This window comes from Ranitomeya variabilis, chromosome 3 (genome assembly GCF_051348905.1).
Source record: "Ranitomeya variabilis isolate aRanVar5 chromosome 3, aRanVar5.hap1, whole genome shotgun sequence".
Lineage (NCBI taxonomy): Eukaryota > Metazoa > Chordata > Amphibia > Anura > Dendrobatidae > Ranitomeya > Ranitomeya variabilis.
The window spans coordinates 138,910,210-138,927,554 of record NC_135234.1 but is presented as its reverse complement, the minus strand read 5'-3'; positions in this window follow the sequence as shown (position 1 = coordinate 138,927,554).

The window sequence follows — 17,345 nt, the reverse complement described above, 5'->3', positions numbered from 1 at the left end:
CTGTCCACCACCTCTTGAATGCCGAATGGCTGCTGTGACCCGGAAATATCCTATACCACATAATGTCCAGCTATGTCCCGGTCACAGCAGTGGATCTTTGTACACTTTTATTGGTGAACCCATTTAATTAGCAAGGGGGAGTACACCTGTCTTGGCTTTTGTATCAATAGGACATTATTCCATCTTGTCCATGCTTAGTAAGCTCTCCCATCTACTGTATAACATATTTACGATCCATTATCAATTTGATGAGCAGTCGATCAAGTCCAAGGGTATTTGTCTGAAATTCGCATTTTTACTTGCGCTCAAACATTTTGAGATTCGATTCATTATTCGCAAAAAAAATAAAAATTGCTGAGAACTATTTCCCACACTGCATCACTGCATCCATCAGAGACCGTTCGTCATTTTGCATTGACCCATGGGCCTCCCCATAATGCCCTGCCGCTATAACATCTTCCAGATTAAAGATGACACTTTACCATGATGTCCCACCCTGGGACAAAGTAAAAAAGTAAAAAAATATATATTTACATGTGAAAAAAAAAAAAATCATGAATAAATAAAAATAAATATTGTTCCAATAAATAAATTTCTTTATGTAAGTAAAAAAAAATAAAATAAAAGTACACATATTTAGTATCGCCGCGTCTGTAACAACCCGACCTATAAAACTGTCCCACTAGTTAACCCCTTCAGTGAACACCGTAAAAAAAACCAAAAACTAGGCAAAAGACAATGCTTTACCATCATACCGTCGAACAAAAAGTGGAATAACATGCGATCAAAAAGACGGATATAAATAAACATTGTACTGCCGAAGACGTCATCTTGTCCTGCAAAAATGAGCTGCAAAACAGCGTCATCAGCGAAAAAATTAAAAAAGTTATAGCCCTTGGAATAAAGCGATGCAAAAATAATTATTTTTTCTATAAAATAGTTTTTATTGTATAAAAGCGCCAAAACATAAAAAAAGATATAAATGAGGTATCGCTGTAATCGTACTGACCTGAAGAATAAAACTGCTTTATCAATTTTATCAAACGCATAACGGTATAAATGCCCTCCCCCAAAAGAAATTCACAAATTGCTGGTTTTTGTTAATTCTGCCTAACAAAAATTGGAATAAAAAGCAATCAAAAAATGTCACGTGCCCGAAAATGAAACCAATAAAGATGTCAACTCGTCCCACAAAAAACAAGACCTCACATGACTTTGTGGACCAAAATATGGAAAAATTATAGCTCTCAGAATGTGGTAACGTAAAAAATATTTTTTGCAATAAAAAGCGTCTTTCAGTGTGTGACAGCTGCCAAACATAAAAGCCCGCTTTAAAAACCCACTATAAATAGTAAATCAAACCCCCTGTTATCACCGCCTTAGTTAGGGAAAAATAATAATAAAATAAAAAAATGTATTTATTTCCATTTTCCCATTAGGGTTAGGGTTGGGGCTAAAGTTGGGATTGGGGCTAAAGTTAGGGTTAGGGTTGGTGCTAAAGTTAAGGTTGGAGCTAAAGTTAAGGTTAGGGTTGGGGCTAAAGTTAGGGTTGGGGCTAAAGTTAGGGTTGGGGCTAGAGTTGGGTTTAGGGTTTGGATTATATTTATGGTTGGGTTAGGGGTGTGTTTGGGTTAGGGGTATGGTTAGGGTTGGGATCAGGGTTAGGGGTGTGTTGGGGTGAGAGGTGTGTTGGGGTTAGGGGTGTGGTTAGGGTTAGGATTAGGCTTAGGGGTGTGTTGAGGTTAGGGTCGGAGTTAGAATTGGGAGGTTTCCACTGTTTAGGCACACCAGGGGCTCTGCAAACGCAACATGACGTCCGATCTCAATCCATACAATTCTGCGTTGAAAAAGTAAAATGGTTCTCTTTCCCTTCCGAGCTCTGCCGTGCGCCCAAACAGTGGTTTACCCCCACATATGGGGTATCAGCGTACTCAGGACAAATTGGACAACAATGTTTGACATTCAATTTCTCCTGTTACCCTTGGGAAAATACAAAACTGGGGGCTAAAATATCATTTTTGTGAAAAAAAAAGATTTTTTATTTTCACGGCTCTGCATTATAAACTTTAGTGAAACACTTGGGGGTTCAAAGTGCTCACCACATATCTAGATAAGTTCCTTGGGGGGTCTAGTTTCCAAAATGGGGTCACTTGTGGGGGTTTCTGCTGTTTAGGTACATCAGGGGCTCTGCAAACTCAACGTGACACCCACAGACCATTCCATCAAAGTCTCCATTCCAAAACACCACTTCTTCCTTTCTGAGCTCTGCCATGCGCCAAAACAGTAGTTTTCTCCCACATATGGGGTATCAGCATACTCAGGACAAATTGCACAACTTTTGGGGTCCAATTTCTCCAGATACCCTTGGGAAAATACAAAATTGGGTGCTAAAAGACCATTTTTGTGGGGAAAAAAAGATTATTTAATTTTCATGGCTTTACATTATAAACTTCTGTGAAGCACTTGGGCGTTCCTTAGGGGGTCAACTTTCCAAAATGGGGTCACTTTTGGGGGGTTTCCAATGCTTAGGCACATCAGGGGCTCTCCAAACGAGACATGGCGTCCCATCTCAATTCCAGCCAATTTTGCATGGAAAAGTCAAATGGCGCTCCTTCCCTTCTGAGCTCTGCCATGCGCCCAAACAGTGGTTTACCCACAAATAAGGGGTTTCTGCGTACGCAGGACAAACTGCACAACAATGTTTGGGGTCCAATTTCTCCTGTTACCCTTGGGAAACTAAAAAATTGGGGGCGAAAATGCATTTTTGTGAAATAAATAGGATTTTTTATTTTTACGGCTCTACATTATAAACTTCTGTGAATCACTTGAGGGTTCAAGGTGCTCATCACACATCTAGATACGTTCCTTAGGGGGTCTACTTTCCAAAATGGTGTCACTTTAGGGGGATTTCCACTGTTTAGGCACATCAGGGGCTCTCCAAATGCGACATGGCGTCCTATCTCAATTCCAGCTAATTTTGCATTGAAAAGTCAAATGGCCCTCCTTTCCTTCTGAGATGTTCTATGCGCCCAAACAGTGGTTTACCCCCACAATATGGGGTATCGGCATACTCAGGACAAATTGTACAACAACCTTTGCAGTCCAATTTCTCCTGCTACCCTTGGTAAAATAAAACAAATTGGATCAGAAGTAATTTTTTTGTGAAAAAAAGTTAAATGTTCATTTTTTTAAACATTCCAAAAATTCCTGTGAAACACCAGAAGGGTTAATAAACTTCTTGAATGTGGTTTTGAGCACCTTGAGGGGTGCAGTTTTTAGAATGGTGTCACACTTGGGTATTTTCTATCATACAGACCCCTCAAAGAGACTTCAAATGTGATGTGGTCCCTAAAAAATAAATGGTGTTGTAAAAATGAGAAATTGCTGATCAACTTTTAACTCTTCTAACTCCCTAACAAAACTAAATTTTGGTTCCAAAATTGTGCTGATGTAAAGTAGACATGTGGGAAATGTTACTTATTAAGTTTTTTGTGTGACATATTTCTGTGATTTAAGGGCATAAAAATTCAAAGTTGGAAAATTGCGAAATTTTCAAAATTGTCTCCAGATTTCCGTTTTTATCACAAATAAACTCAAGTAATGTCATGGAAATTTTACCACTATCATGAAGTACAATATGTCACAAGAAAACATTCAGAATCACCGGGATCTGTTGAAGCGTTCCAGAGTTATAACCTCATAAAGGTAGGGATAATGGTGTGCACTCAGGTTAGGGACAAGGAGGTGCTGGTAAAACAGACCGTGTGGTCCAGTCAATCATATGGAGAAAATTAAGTAATTTTCTCCATATGATAACCTCATAAAGGGACAGTGGTCAGAATTGTAAAAATTGGCCCGTTCATTAACATGCAAACCACCGTTTGGGATAAAGGGGTTAAACTGTGTTTGCGACTTGTATCCTAATTAATCATGTGATCCCATTTAATTATATGTTCTGAATAATTGCTCCTTAAATTTCATTGGTTGGTGTTCCTTTGTATACCTACTCCTGCCCACAGTTTGTATACTGCCACCTGATGAAGACGGAGCTGTTCCGTCAAAATGCGTTGTGGATTTTAATAAACAAAGAAACTTTTAATCTCTTCATCTGTGTCCTGTGCGCTCCCATGAGACCGGAGTATCCTGCAATTCAAACTTTACCAATCTGACATTATGTGTCCCCAGGGGTGCGAAGCATCACATTGGTACAAGTGGGGAGACCTTACCACATGATCTCGCTAACATGATATTAATGTCACGTGGGGTGGCAAGTTATGGATCATTCACAAGTAGTGGCAGCGGTGAGATTCTGCATGATCTCTCTGGTGCCATCCTTCACAGGTATCTACCTTATTCTCATTAGTTGTTGATTGGAGCTGCACAGTGATTTTACCATAAATCAACACAGTATCTATACATGAAAGGATGGCTGTGAAATGCTGGCACATAGCATTTTTGCTGACTGAGGACTTGCTATGAGGCTTCAAAATTGGCCAAGTAGGCTTCAGCTTTATGCATACATTGTTACGTCGGCCCCTTGCACGCCTTCTAAGTGCTGCCCTACTCATTGTGTGTTTCGCTCTGCTTCATCCAGTATCTGATCATCACTCTAAGTTGCCCTGTGCTGGTGGTGAGTCATGGGGAGGGGCGCATCGGAACTCTGCAGGAATTTGAATCCACTCTTCCCTGCAGAGATTTGCTTCCACAGCCTATCACCTGCTAGCAGGTGATAGATCAGACGACCCCACCCTCCATTCCTCGTGCAAATGTTGATTCCTAGTCTGCTAGCACCTTGTTTAAGCATATCGCCATATTTTATCCCCTGTAATCTACCCAGCCCATTTACCCGTTCTGTTTGACTTCTCCATCCCTGACTCAGGCTTTGAATCTATGAACCTGTGCTGCCTGCCCCAACCTTGGGCCATCTGACCACGCTTTTATCTCATCCTCCTCTACCTCGTACCTGTGTCTCTGACCCTCCGGATGGCTGCAGAAGACCCAGGGACTGCCGTGGAGTGGAGAGCTATGTGGAAGCTGCTGAATGTCCAGGGAAACTTTTCCTTCTCGTATCATTCGCAAACCAATGGGCAAGTAGAATGGGTTAATCATATTCTTGAAAACTACCTTTGCCAGTTTAACTCTTCCTATCAGGATGAATGGGTATAACTACTCTCCTGAGAGGAGTTTTCCTACAATAACCACGTCGTAAAGTCTTCCGGAGCATCTCCATTCTTTGTGGTATACATATCCCAGCATCCTCAAATGCCTTCTCCTATATCTGTTTCATCTGGGGTACCAGCAGCTGATGCCTCGTACAGTGACTTTCTACAGATCAGCAACTCAGGTTTTACATACACCCAAAATTGTTGGTACCTTTCTGTTAAAGTAAGAAAAACTCACAATGGTTACTGAACTAACTTAAAACTGACAAAAGTAATTTTTATTTTCAATTCATGAAAATCAGACATTGCTTTTGAATTGTGCTTTAACTGAAACCCCCCCCCCAAAACTATGGAAAATAGCCTGGATAAAATGATGGTATTCCCAGAAAAGATTGATAACAATTTAACCATACGGACATGTTAGACCAAGGTGTGTCCTGTAATTACCATCACAGATGTCTACAAACTTGTAATCAGTTAGGCTGCCTATTTATAGTGTGAAAAATAGTCACTGTCCTGTTTGGTGTTCCTGTTACTACAGTTGCACATTTTATTCAAAACCTGCCTGGATGTGGGAAGGTTGATGACTAACTGAAGAGCTAAGAGCCCAGAACAACTTCCAAAGAGATTTGAGATGATCTCGAAGGTTAAATTACATTAGTGTCAGATCGCAGCATCCATTTCTGTCTTGGTCAAAGTGCACTTTATGAAAGACGACTGAGGAGGAATCCACCGTTGAAAGCAAATCATGAAAAAGCAAGAATGAATTTTGCCAGAATGCAGTTTGACAAGCCACAAATCTTCTGGGAGAATGTCCATCGGACAGATGGGAAAAAGTAGAACTTTTTGGCAAGTCACATCAGATCTGTGACACTTGTAAGTGCAGCACCCCAGAGTCCTGGTTGTTGCAGTGCTGTGGCTCCGCCACTACGGGGAGCTATGGTGCGTCTGATTGCACTAGGGAGTTTCTCTGATCAGGTACGCTCACACCACACTTCACACTCCGGCCACCAGGGGGGGTGGTCCTATCTAGTAGGCCACTCCTCACAACTCTGGTAAAACTGGGGGTTGGACAGGAAGACAGGGAGAAGTAGCTGGGAAGAGCTAGTGAGAGGACCTGTCAGGGATGGGATCCTGGCAGACTCCTCAGAGCAGAACTAACCAGTAAACAACGGGAATACAGAAAAGGAGAAATACCAGAAGGGGTCTTGCTGTTAGACCGAGGCAACATCCTTCTGAGGCGCAAACAGTCGGTGGCCGGAACGCCGAGCAAGTAAGAGACTTTAAGTACATTGCAAACCACGGCAGGGCAGCTAACTACAGGTTGGCTGTCTCACTTAACACCTAAGCAGACAACGGAGGCAGCTGTGGGAGAGGGGCGACTCTAGGGTCCCGGAAGAACTCCAGGCCTACCCCGTCATACGGGTGCGTCCTACCATATCACCTGGAGGACGGAGAAGGAACAGTAGAGACAGAAAGAAACAGTTGTGAGGACTATCCCGGGAGCTCAGCAGGGAAGAACTACAACACACAGCGCTAGAAGGTAGATACTGATTCCCACCTGTAAAGAGAGCTCCTGATGTGTCGTTGGACCGGCCGGTCTCTGAAAACCCAGTTAACAGCGCTCTGGACTGAGGTCTCCCACATCTTCAGTAAAGAGGTAAAGAGACTGCAACCTGGTGTCCTCGTTATTTACCGCGACCTGCACCCCACAACTGCACCGCTATACCACCGTTAACAGCACCTATCTGCAACGGACGTCCCCCACTGACAGACAGGGCCACGGACCGGGTCTAGCCACCGTGACAACCCCAGGACTGAGACCCAGAGGCCCGGCCCCGGGTACCCCTAGGCCCTGCGGCGGTGTGGGGGCGCTCCAATTTGGCGTCACGAACAGGATCTACTTAAGCCTGAAGAATCAGGTCATGTGTGCCTAGAGACTGTGATTTACTGTACTTGAACTGTACTTTATTGAGAGAACTGTGTGCTACTGCTTGCCGCGGAAAGTTACCGCCAAAATTTGCCATTGCCGCGCGCAGAGGGAGGAGCCTTAGCTACGTGGGCGGAATCGGCCAAAAGAAGCGCGGAACGGAAAGCGCGGTGAGACGCCAATCCCGGAAGAGGAACTCCGACCTCCAGCAGGTTAGTGGGAGGAAGGGACGGCCATGTCCGAGTCGGGAGGAGAGGAGGTGGCGGTCGCAGCCGCGGACGCAGGGGCAGCTCCGGTCCCCGCAGCGGGCGAATCCGCGGCCCTAATACCGCCACTGGCTGCCGCAGAGCCCGCTGCCCCCATCAGCCAGTCGGACACCGCCGCTAACGCAAAAGCCATAATGCCCTTCTCCATGCCCTACCTGCCCGGAGCGACCTGGCTCCCACGATACTCTGGGGAGGCGCATACATTCACTGACTTTAAAGAAGGGCTCTGCAGCCTACTCGAGTTCTATCCCCTAACCGAGCCTCAGAAGGTCCATATGATAACCGGTCAACTCTTTGGGGCGGCTCTGAGAGAAGTGAAATCCTGGCCCGCTGAGGATAAAGGAACTGCACAACAGATTTTCGCCAAGCTTAAAGCCACCTTTGATACTCGCACTGCCACAGAGATTAAACTGACTTTCTATGGATGCAAACAGAGGTCGCAGGATAGCTTACGGGACTATGCCCTTAATCTCCAGGAAGCGATGCGGGCCATTAAGCAGAGTGACCCCGGCAGCATGCAGGATGAGGATAAAACCCTGAAGGAGCGGTTCATCGAGGGGCTCCTGTGCAGTCACCAGCGGGGCCAATTGCACTTCCTGGCCATGCAAAATCCAGACTTGACTTTTGCGCAGTTTAAAGATAAAGCTATCCAGGCATTGCAGGAGCGGCAGCCCAGCCGCGCAGTGCCACCCAGGCGCCCCGCTCTCACCTACCACCAGGAGGTGGCATCGGATACCCCAGTTGCCGCGGAGGCCGACGCCCAGAGCTTCGAGGACGACTCCCCTGCAGGACTCCGTCTCCAGATGCAAGAGCTAACCAAGAGCGTTGCTGCCCTGGCCCGGACGGTGCAGTCCCTACAGGAGGCCCCCAAAGAGAAGATCCAGTTGGCTTCCAGCCCGGAGGATGTCCCTTGGATGCGACGGAGGAGGACTCCGCCGACCAGGAGCCGGCCCGACGATCGCTTCCACCAGGATGGACGACCCATCTGCCGCCGCTGTCATCAGGTGGGCCATCTTGCAAGGTACTGTCCTTTAAACGAGCAACCCCTGGGGCAAAGGGCCAACCCCCAGGAGTAGGACGGTCAGGCCCGCAGCATTGGAGAACCAAGTATATTGGAGGACGACCAGTTCTCCCTGTAGTGATTGATGGAATCCCCTTGAATGCTTTGCTGGACACCGGTTCTCAGGTGACGACTATACCTTACGTGCTCTACAAACGGTATTGGGAGGACGCTGATATTACTCGTGGCCCTGACGATGATTTCACCATAATCGCCAGTAATGGTCAGCCGTTGCCACAAGTGGGGTATAAGGAGGTCACCATCAAAGTGGGGCGGGTGGAATTGAAAGCCCAAGGGATTGTGATTGTAGATATTGATCGTCGAGAATGTAATCCCATGATGACTCTTGGTACTAATGTTATAGAAAATTGTCTTGCAGAAGTGATTGTTTTGTTGCAACAGGTGGCAGAAAACGCTGGCCACAGTGAGCAACGTGCCCTGCAGAAGGAAATCAGAGCTCTGATGCAGAGACAGCAGGTAGAGCTGACTGGTGGTGAGATTGGTCGTGTCACTGTAAGTGATTCAAACCCCATCGCGATACCTCCCAAGAGTGAAATGTTAATATGGTGTCGAGCAGCCATAGGCCTCAGGGGTAAGGACTACCAGGCCTTGGTGGAACCTGTATATTCAGACAATAGGCCTACTGTTCTGACAGCCCGGGGGGTGGTTGACGTCTGACAGGGGAGAGTGCCCGTACGTGTCCTCAATTGTGGGGAGGAAGAGGTCCACCTAACCATGTATACCACGCTCGCCAAATTGTTCACTGTCAATAATAGTGTAATACAGACACCTGAACCCTTGGTCCCGTCAAACGTGGCGGAGAACAAAGGTTCTGCAGAGCACTCGAAAGACTGGTGTCGGGAACTGCATGTGGGCACTGACTCCACCCCGTCTCATCAAATACAGGGGGCTTACAGGGTGGTACACGAGTACGAGCAGGTATTCAGCAAACACCCCTCAGATTTTGGGCAGGTGAAAGGGATCCAACATCACATCCCCACGGGAGATCATCGACCCATAAAAGAGAGATATCGCCCTGTACCCCCAGCTCATTACCAGTGTGCCAAGGACATGTTGCGGGAAATGAAGGAGGCTGGGGTGGTGAGAGACAGCTGTAGCCCCTGGGCAGCTCCGTTAGTCCTCGTTAAAAAGAAAGATGGTACAATGAGGATGTGTGTTGATTACAGGCAGTTGAATCGCATTACACATAAGGACGCATACCCACTGCCCAGGATAGAGGAATCTCTGGCTGCTTTAAAATCTGCTAACTACTTCTCTACCTTAGATCTCACGAGTGGGTACTGGCAGGTTCCTGTAGCAGAGGCGGACAAGGAGAAGACGGCCTTCACGACACCAATGGGTCTCTGCGAGTTCAACTACATGCCCTTCGGACTGTGCAATGCTCCAGGAACGTTCCAGAGGATGATGGAGTGCTGCCTAGGACACATGAACTTTGAAACTGTGCTGCTGTATTTGGATGATGTCATTGTCTTCTCTAAGACCTACGAAGACCATCTGAAGCACCTGGCCTAGGTGTTCGAAGCCCTGTCCAAATTCGGCTTAAAGGTGAAACCGTCCAAGTGTCATCTGCTCAAACCTAAAGTGCAGTACCTGGGCCATGTGGTGAGCGCTGAAGGAGTGGCCCCAGACCCCGACAAGGTCACAGTGATCAAGGACTGGCCAAAGCCTAGTGACCTCCACGAAGTCCGGCAGTTCCTCGGGTTGGTAGGTTACTATCGGAGATTCATTAAGGATTTCACCAAGAAGGCCGCACCCTTGCAAAATCTGCTGGTGGGCCAACCAAAGAAGACCAAGGGGAGGAAAACCACCTTTGATTGGAACGAAGAGCTGGAGGAATCCTTCACCTGTTTGAAGTCGGCACTGACGGGAGAAGAGATACTGGCTTACCCCGAATACGATCAACCGTTTGTGCTGTACACAGATGCCAGTAATGTGGGATTAGGAGCCGTGCTGTCCCAGGTTCAGAACGGCAAAGAAAGGGTGATCGCTTACGCCAGCAGGAAACTCCGTCCCACGGAAAGGAACCCTGACAACTATAGTTCCTTTAAGCTGGAATTCCTGGCCCTCGTCTGGGCAGTGACAGAGAGGTTTAAGCACTACCTGGCCTCCGCGAAATTCACCGTCTTCACGGACAACAATCCGCTAACGCATCTGGGTACTGCCAAACTCGGGGCTTTGGAACAGCGGTGGATGGCCCGGCTGTCCAACTATGATTTCACCATCAAATATCGGGCAGGACACCAGAATGCCAATGCCGATGCTCTGTCCCGAATGCCCAATCTACCAGAAGTGGGAGAAGACCCGGAGGCACTTGAAGAGGTGGAGCTGCCTGCCTTCCATCGCCCCAAAGCCACTCAGAACTCTCACCATGTGAAGAACAGGCACAAGAACCAACCGGATGCCACGCTGAATCCCCTGCCCCACCACGGATGGGCAGAAACCCAGGATAGTGACCCCGCGGTCCGTCAGGTGAAGGAACTCTTGACGCAGGCTGGGTTGCACCCTGGCCCAGATGATCCACAAGAAACTCAACAGCTGTGGAAGGGGAGAAGCAAACTGTTTATCCATGATGGCAAGTTGTGCAGGAGGAGCATCGACCCACGTACTCATGAATTGGTGTGGCAGATAGTGGTGCCAAGGCGAGATGCGCCCATGGTTCTGGGAGCCTACCATGATGGAGCCGGACACTTCGGATGGAGGAAGCTGGAGAAGCTGCTCCGAGGGAGGTTCTATTGGATTGGCATGAAGAGAACCATTGAGAAGTGGTGTCAAGAGTGTGGTCCGTGTAGTCTGCGAAGGAAGGACCGTGACAGTCAACGGGCTCCCCTGCGGCCTATCATCACCAAACGGCCGCTCGAACTGGTCGCGCTGGATCATGTGAAGCTGACGCCTAGCCGGTCGGGCTATATCTACGCCCTTACCATCGTGGACCACTACTCCAGGTTTTTGGTGGTTGTGCCTGTCAAGGATCTAACAGCTAGGACTGCCGCCAGGGCCTTCCAGCAGCACTTTTGTAGACCCCATGGCTACCCAGAGAAAGTACTGACCGATCAGGGGCCTGCATTCGAAGCGGAAGTGTTCCAAGAATTCTGCCAGTTGTACGGGTGTAAGAAGATCAGAACTACACCGTACCACCCCCAAACCAACGGGATGTGCGAGAAGATGAACCAGGTAGTAATCGATTTATTGAAGACCTTGCCTGTGGAGGAACGGAACCTGTGGCCGACAAAGTTGCCTGACTTGGTGGATATGTACAACCACATCCCAGTAAGTTCCACTAACTGTACTCCAGCGTACCTGATGCGAGGAAGGTCTAGTCGGTTACCCGTTGATCTGGACATGGGGGTCCTAGTACCCGAAGATACCTCGCCGGCGGCAGATTGGGATACAGAAAGGCAGCGAAGATACCGCGAAGTACAGGAGTGTGTGGAGAGAAGTCTCGCCCAGGCTAGGCAGAAACAAGAAAGGGACTACAATCAACACGCTCCTGCGATTCCCCTGTCACCTGGTGAGCAAGTGCTTAAACGAAAGAGGAGGTTACACAAGCTTGATGACCAATGGGAAGCGGAACCGTATACCATCTTGCCATCCGACTTCGACAACACTAAGGTCTGTCTCATCAGCAAGGACAGAGGGGAGACCTCGACAGCGGTATCCAGGGATCACCTTAAGGTCTGCCCCGATAAGTTGAAAGAGAGGGGCACGGCCCCAGAAATCTCCCCGCCGGTGGAAAAGGAGAAGATGTTCCATACTGTCCTTGGTGATTTTCCCCAGTCCTGGACTCAGATAAATCAGGCCATCGCGGTACCTGTTCTAACGTTTCCACAGCCGGACCCACCAGAAACAATGGTGGTACCAGATCATCCGGTCCCGCAACCTCAACAAGCCTTGCCTGAAGAAGCCATGCCAACCGTTGAACCGGCAAATCCTCCCTCTGCTATCAGTGAGCCTGCCGTACCCACTGTTGATAGCAGCAGCTCTGAGAGCCCCAACCTGCCAGTGCTACCCAGACTCACTAGAAGTGTAGTTAGAAAACAGCGCACTACACCAGCGGTAGCAAGCATAGCGGGCCCTGTTAGACCAATAGCAACCCCTGCGCTGCGAAGGTCCACACGCAGCACTCAAAATCAAACTCCCCTCCGCTACAAAACTTGGAGGTATTGATAGGGCTGCTATGTAATTGAAAATGTTTGTATGCATATCCTTTTGTTACAGGTTTTTAAATGGACACTAGAGTAATGGACGGTGAATTGCTCAAAAACTTCCACAAGGGGGGCCCCCTTTGTTTACCCGGGGTCCCCGCTGTTTCAACCACTGAACTGAGAGTCATAAACTGTGCATGACCAAACTTTCGCAACGTTCAAGAATCCTCACCTCCCGTAAAGGGAAGCTCTGTTATGTTCAATTGTTATGCTATTTCAAAAATTTGTGTGTTTTCTGTTAACATGTATTATTGTTCTTGTTTTCCCAGTCCCGGAGTACTGGATTTAACCGGGGGGGAGTGCAGCACCCCAGAGTCCTGGTTGTTGCAGTGCTGTGGCTCCGCCACTACGGGGAGCTATGGTGCGTCTGATTGCACTAGGGAGTTTCTCTGATCAGGTACGCTCACACCACACTTCACACTCCGGCCACCAGGGGGGGTGGTCCTATCTAGTAGGCCACTCCTCACAACTCTGGTAAAACTGGGGGTTGGACAGGAAGACAGGGAGAAGTAGCTGGGAAGAGCTAGTGAGAGGACCTGTCAGGGATGGGATCCTGGCAGACTCCTCAGAGCAGAACTAACCAGTAAACAACGGGAATACAGAAAAGGAGAAATACCAGAAGGGGTCTTGCTGTTAGACCGAGGCAACATCCTTCTGAGGCGCAAACAGTCGGTGGCCGGAACGCCGAGCAAGTAAGAGACTTTAAGTACATTGCAAACCACGGCAGGGCAGCTAACTACAGGTTGGCTGTCTCACTTAACACCTAAGCAGACAACGGAGGCAGCTGTGGGAGAGGGGCGACTCTAGGGTCCCGGAAGAACTCCAGGCCTACCCCGTCATACGGGTGCGTCCTACCATATCACCTGGAGGACGGAGAAGGAACAGTAGAGACAGAAAGAAACAGTTGTGAGGACTATCCCGGGAGCTCAGCAGGGAAGAACTACAACACACAGCGCTAGAAGGTAGATACTGATTCCCACCTGTAAAGAGAGCTCCTGATGTGTCGTTGGACCGGCCGGTCTCTGAAAACCCAGTTAACAGCGCTCTGGACTGAGGTCTCCCACATCTTCAGTAAAGAGGTAAAGAGACTGCAACCTGGTGTCCTCGTTATTTACCGCGACCTGCACCCCACAACTGCACCGCTATACCACCGTTAACAGCACCTATCTGCAACGGACGTCCCCCACTGACAGACAGGGCCACGGACCGGGTCTAGCCACCGTGACAACCCCAGGACTGAGACCCAGAGGCCCGGCCCCGGGTACCCCTAGGCCCTGCGGCGGTGTGGGGGCGCTCCATAAGCATCACTTCTCACAGACAAGCCGTAAGGCAGGGGAGTCAAGAAGTCCTGGGTCAAATACTAAGAGAGTATGTCATAAACAGAGGGGCAAAACAAAGGAGTAAACAGGTCACAGTTCAAGATCAGAATTCCGGGGAGGTAGCGGATCGAGACAAACGGGCTAGGAAAATGGATGTCACACACAGCTAAAAACATCAAAGAATGGCTAAGAGCAAAGCATTGGACTTATTCCAAAGTGCCAACACTGTAAATGAAAATGGGGTTTCTAAAGTGGACAACCCCTTTATTTCTATCTGCACAGTGAATGTACAGGTCCTTCTCAAAAAATTAGCATATAGTGTTAAATTTCATTATTTACCATAATGTAATGATTACAATTAAACTTTCATATATTATAGATTCATTATCCACCAACTGAAATTTGTCAGGTCTTTTATTGTTTTAATACTGATGATTTTGGCCTACAACTCCTGATAACCCAAAAAACCTGTCTCAATAAATTAGCATATTTCACCCGTCCAATCAAATAAAAGTGTTTTTTAATAACAAACAAAAAAAACATCAAATAATAATGTTCAGTTATGCACTCAATACTTTGTCGGGAATCCTTTGGCAGAAATGACTGCTTCAATGCGGCGTGGCATGGAGGCAATCAGCCTGTGACACTGCTGAGATGTTATGGAGGCCCAGGATGCTTCAATAGCGGCCTTAAGCTCATCCAGAGTGTCGGGTCTTGCGTCTCTCAACTTTCTCTTCACAATATCCCACAGATTCTCTATGGGGTTCAGGTCAGGAGAGTTGGCAGGCCAATTGAGCACAGTAATACCATGGTCAGTAAACCATTTACCAGTGGTTTTGGCACTGTGAGCAGGTGCCAGGTCGTGCTGAAAAATGAAATCTTCATCTCCATAAAGCATTTCAGCCGATGGAAGCATGAAGTGCTCCAAAATCTCCTGATAGCTAGCTGCATTGACCCTGCCCTTGATGAAACACAGTGGACCAACACCAGCAGCTGACATGGCACCCCACACCATCACTGACTGTGGGTACTTGACACTGGACTTCAGGCATTTTGGCATTTCCTTCTCCCCAGTCTTCCTCCAGACTCTGGCACCTTGATTTCCGAATGACATGCAAAATTTGCTTTCATCAGAAAAAAGTACTTGGGACCACTTAGCAACAGTCCAGTGCTGCTTCTCTGTAGCCCAGGTCAGGCGCTTCTGCCGCTGTTTATGGTTCAAAAGTGGCTTTACCTGGGGAATGCGGCACCTGTAGCCCATTTCCTGCACACGCCTGTGCACGGTGGCTCTGGATGTTTCCACACCAGACTCAGTCCACTGCTTCCTCAGGTTCCCCAAGGTCTGGAATCGGTCCTTCTCCACAATCTTCCTCAGGGTCCGGTCACCTCTTCTCGTTGTACAGCGTTTTCTGCCACATTGTTTCCTTCCAACAGACTTACCATTGAGGTGCCTTGATACAGCACTCTGGGAACAGCCTATTTGTTGAGAAATTTCTTTCTGGGTCTTACCCTCTTGCTTGAGGGTGTCAATGATGGCCTTCTTGACATCTGTCAGGTCGCTAGTCTTACCCATGATGGGGGTTTTGAGTAATGAACCAGGCAGGGAGTTTTTAAAAGCCTCAGGTATCTTTTGCATGTGTTTAGAGTTAATTAGTTGATTCAGAAGATTAGGGTAATAGGTCATTTAAGGCCCCGTCTCACATAGCGAGATCGCTAGCGAGATCGCTGCTGAGTCACAAGTTTTGTGACGCAACAGCGACCTCAGTAGCGATCTCGCTATGTGTGACACGTACCAGCGATCAGGCCCCTGCTGCGAGATCGCTGGTCGTGTCAGAATGGCCTGGACCTTTTTTTGGTCGTTGAGGTCCCGCTGACATCGCTGAATCGGTGTGTGTGACACCGATCCAGCGATGTCTTCACTGGTAACCAGGGTAAACATCGGGTTACTAAGCGCAGGGCCGCGCTTAGTAACCCGATGTTTACCCTGGTTACCAGCGTAAATGTAAAAAAAAACAAACAGTACATACTCACCATCTGTTGCCCGTCAGGTCCCTTGGCGTCTGCTTCCTGCTCTGACTGCCGCCGTAAAGTGAGAGCACAGCAGTGACGTCACCGCTGCGCTCTGCTCTCAGTGTACGGCGGCACTCAGTCAGAGCGGGAAGCGGACGGCAAGGGACCTGACGGGCAACAGATGGTGAGTATGTAGTGTTTGTTTTTTTTGGTAACCAGGGTAAACATCGGGTTACTAAGCGCGGCCCTGCGCTTAGTAACCCGATGTTTACCCTGGTTACCCGGGTGCTGCAGGGGGACTTCGGCATCGTTGAAGACAGTTTCAACGATGCCGAAGTCGTTCCCCTGATCCTTGGTCGCTGGAGACTGTCTGTGTGACAGCTCCCCAGCGACCACACAGCGACAAAACAGCGACGCTGCAGCGATCAGCATCGTTGTCTGTATCGCTGCAGCGTCGCTGTGTGAGACGGGGCCTTTAGAGAACCTTTTCTTGATATGCTAATTTATTGAGACAGGTTTTTTGGGTTATCAGGAGTTGTAGGCCAAAATCATCAGTATTAAAACAATAAAAGACCTGACAAATTTCAGTTGGTGGATAATGAATCTATAATATATGAAAGTTTAATTGTAATCATTACATTATGGTAAATAATGAAATTTAACACTATATGCTAATTTTTTGAGAAGGACCTGTATTGTAGCAAAGGGGGAAAAAAAGGTTTGTTAGCACTAACCACAGGGAGCAATCACACTCAGACAAACATCCCATTATGGTACAGGCCTTAAAGGTAAGGTACCGCGTTTGTAGATCATTAATAAAAAACTGTAATGTAGCATAACATGCTGCTATAACCAAGTTTTAAATGCATGTGAAACAGATTTTGTGTGTTATATGTGTTTAAAGAAGGAACTGGGGGCTGACATCTTGGTTTTGCAGCAGTAGCAGGGCACTAACAGTGTTATTTTACAGCACCCCATGGACATAGGAGATAATAGACCGGCGCTGACCCTATCTTTAACATTGGAGAGGCGTTAGCAGTGAGCTGGGCACGCCTCTGTGGGCTGCACAACTCACTGCTGTAGGTGTGACTAGCAGCCATTTTATTATAGCCCAGTGCTCTCTGCCCAGCTCCACTTACTCTCTATCACAGGAGCTCCATTCACTCCATTAAGCTGCATTCCCAGCGTGCAGAGAGAGGTGACACCTGACACCTCTCTCTGCCATACAATGTATCTCTCCCCTCCCTCCACAATGCCTGGCCATTCACTGCAGACCTGGAGCTCCTTCTTATCTTACTGAGGGATGAGTCACAGACAGCTCTGCACAGACAATGCTGCTGTATGTGGACACACCACATAAACTAACTGTGCTTCT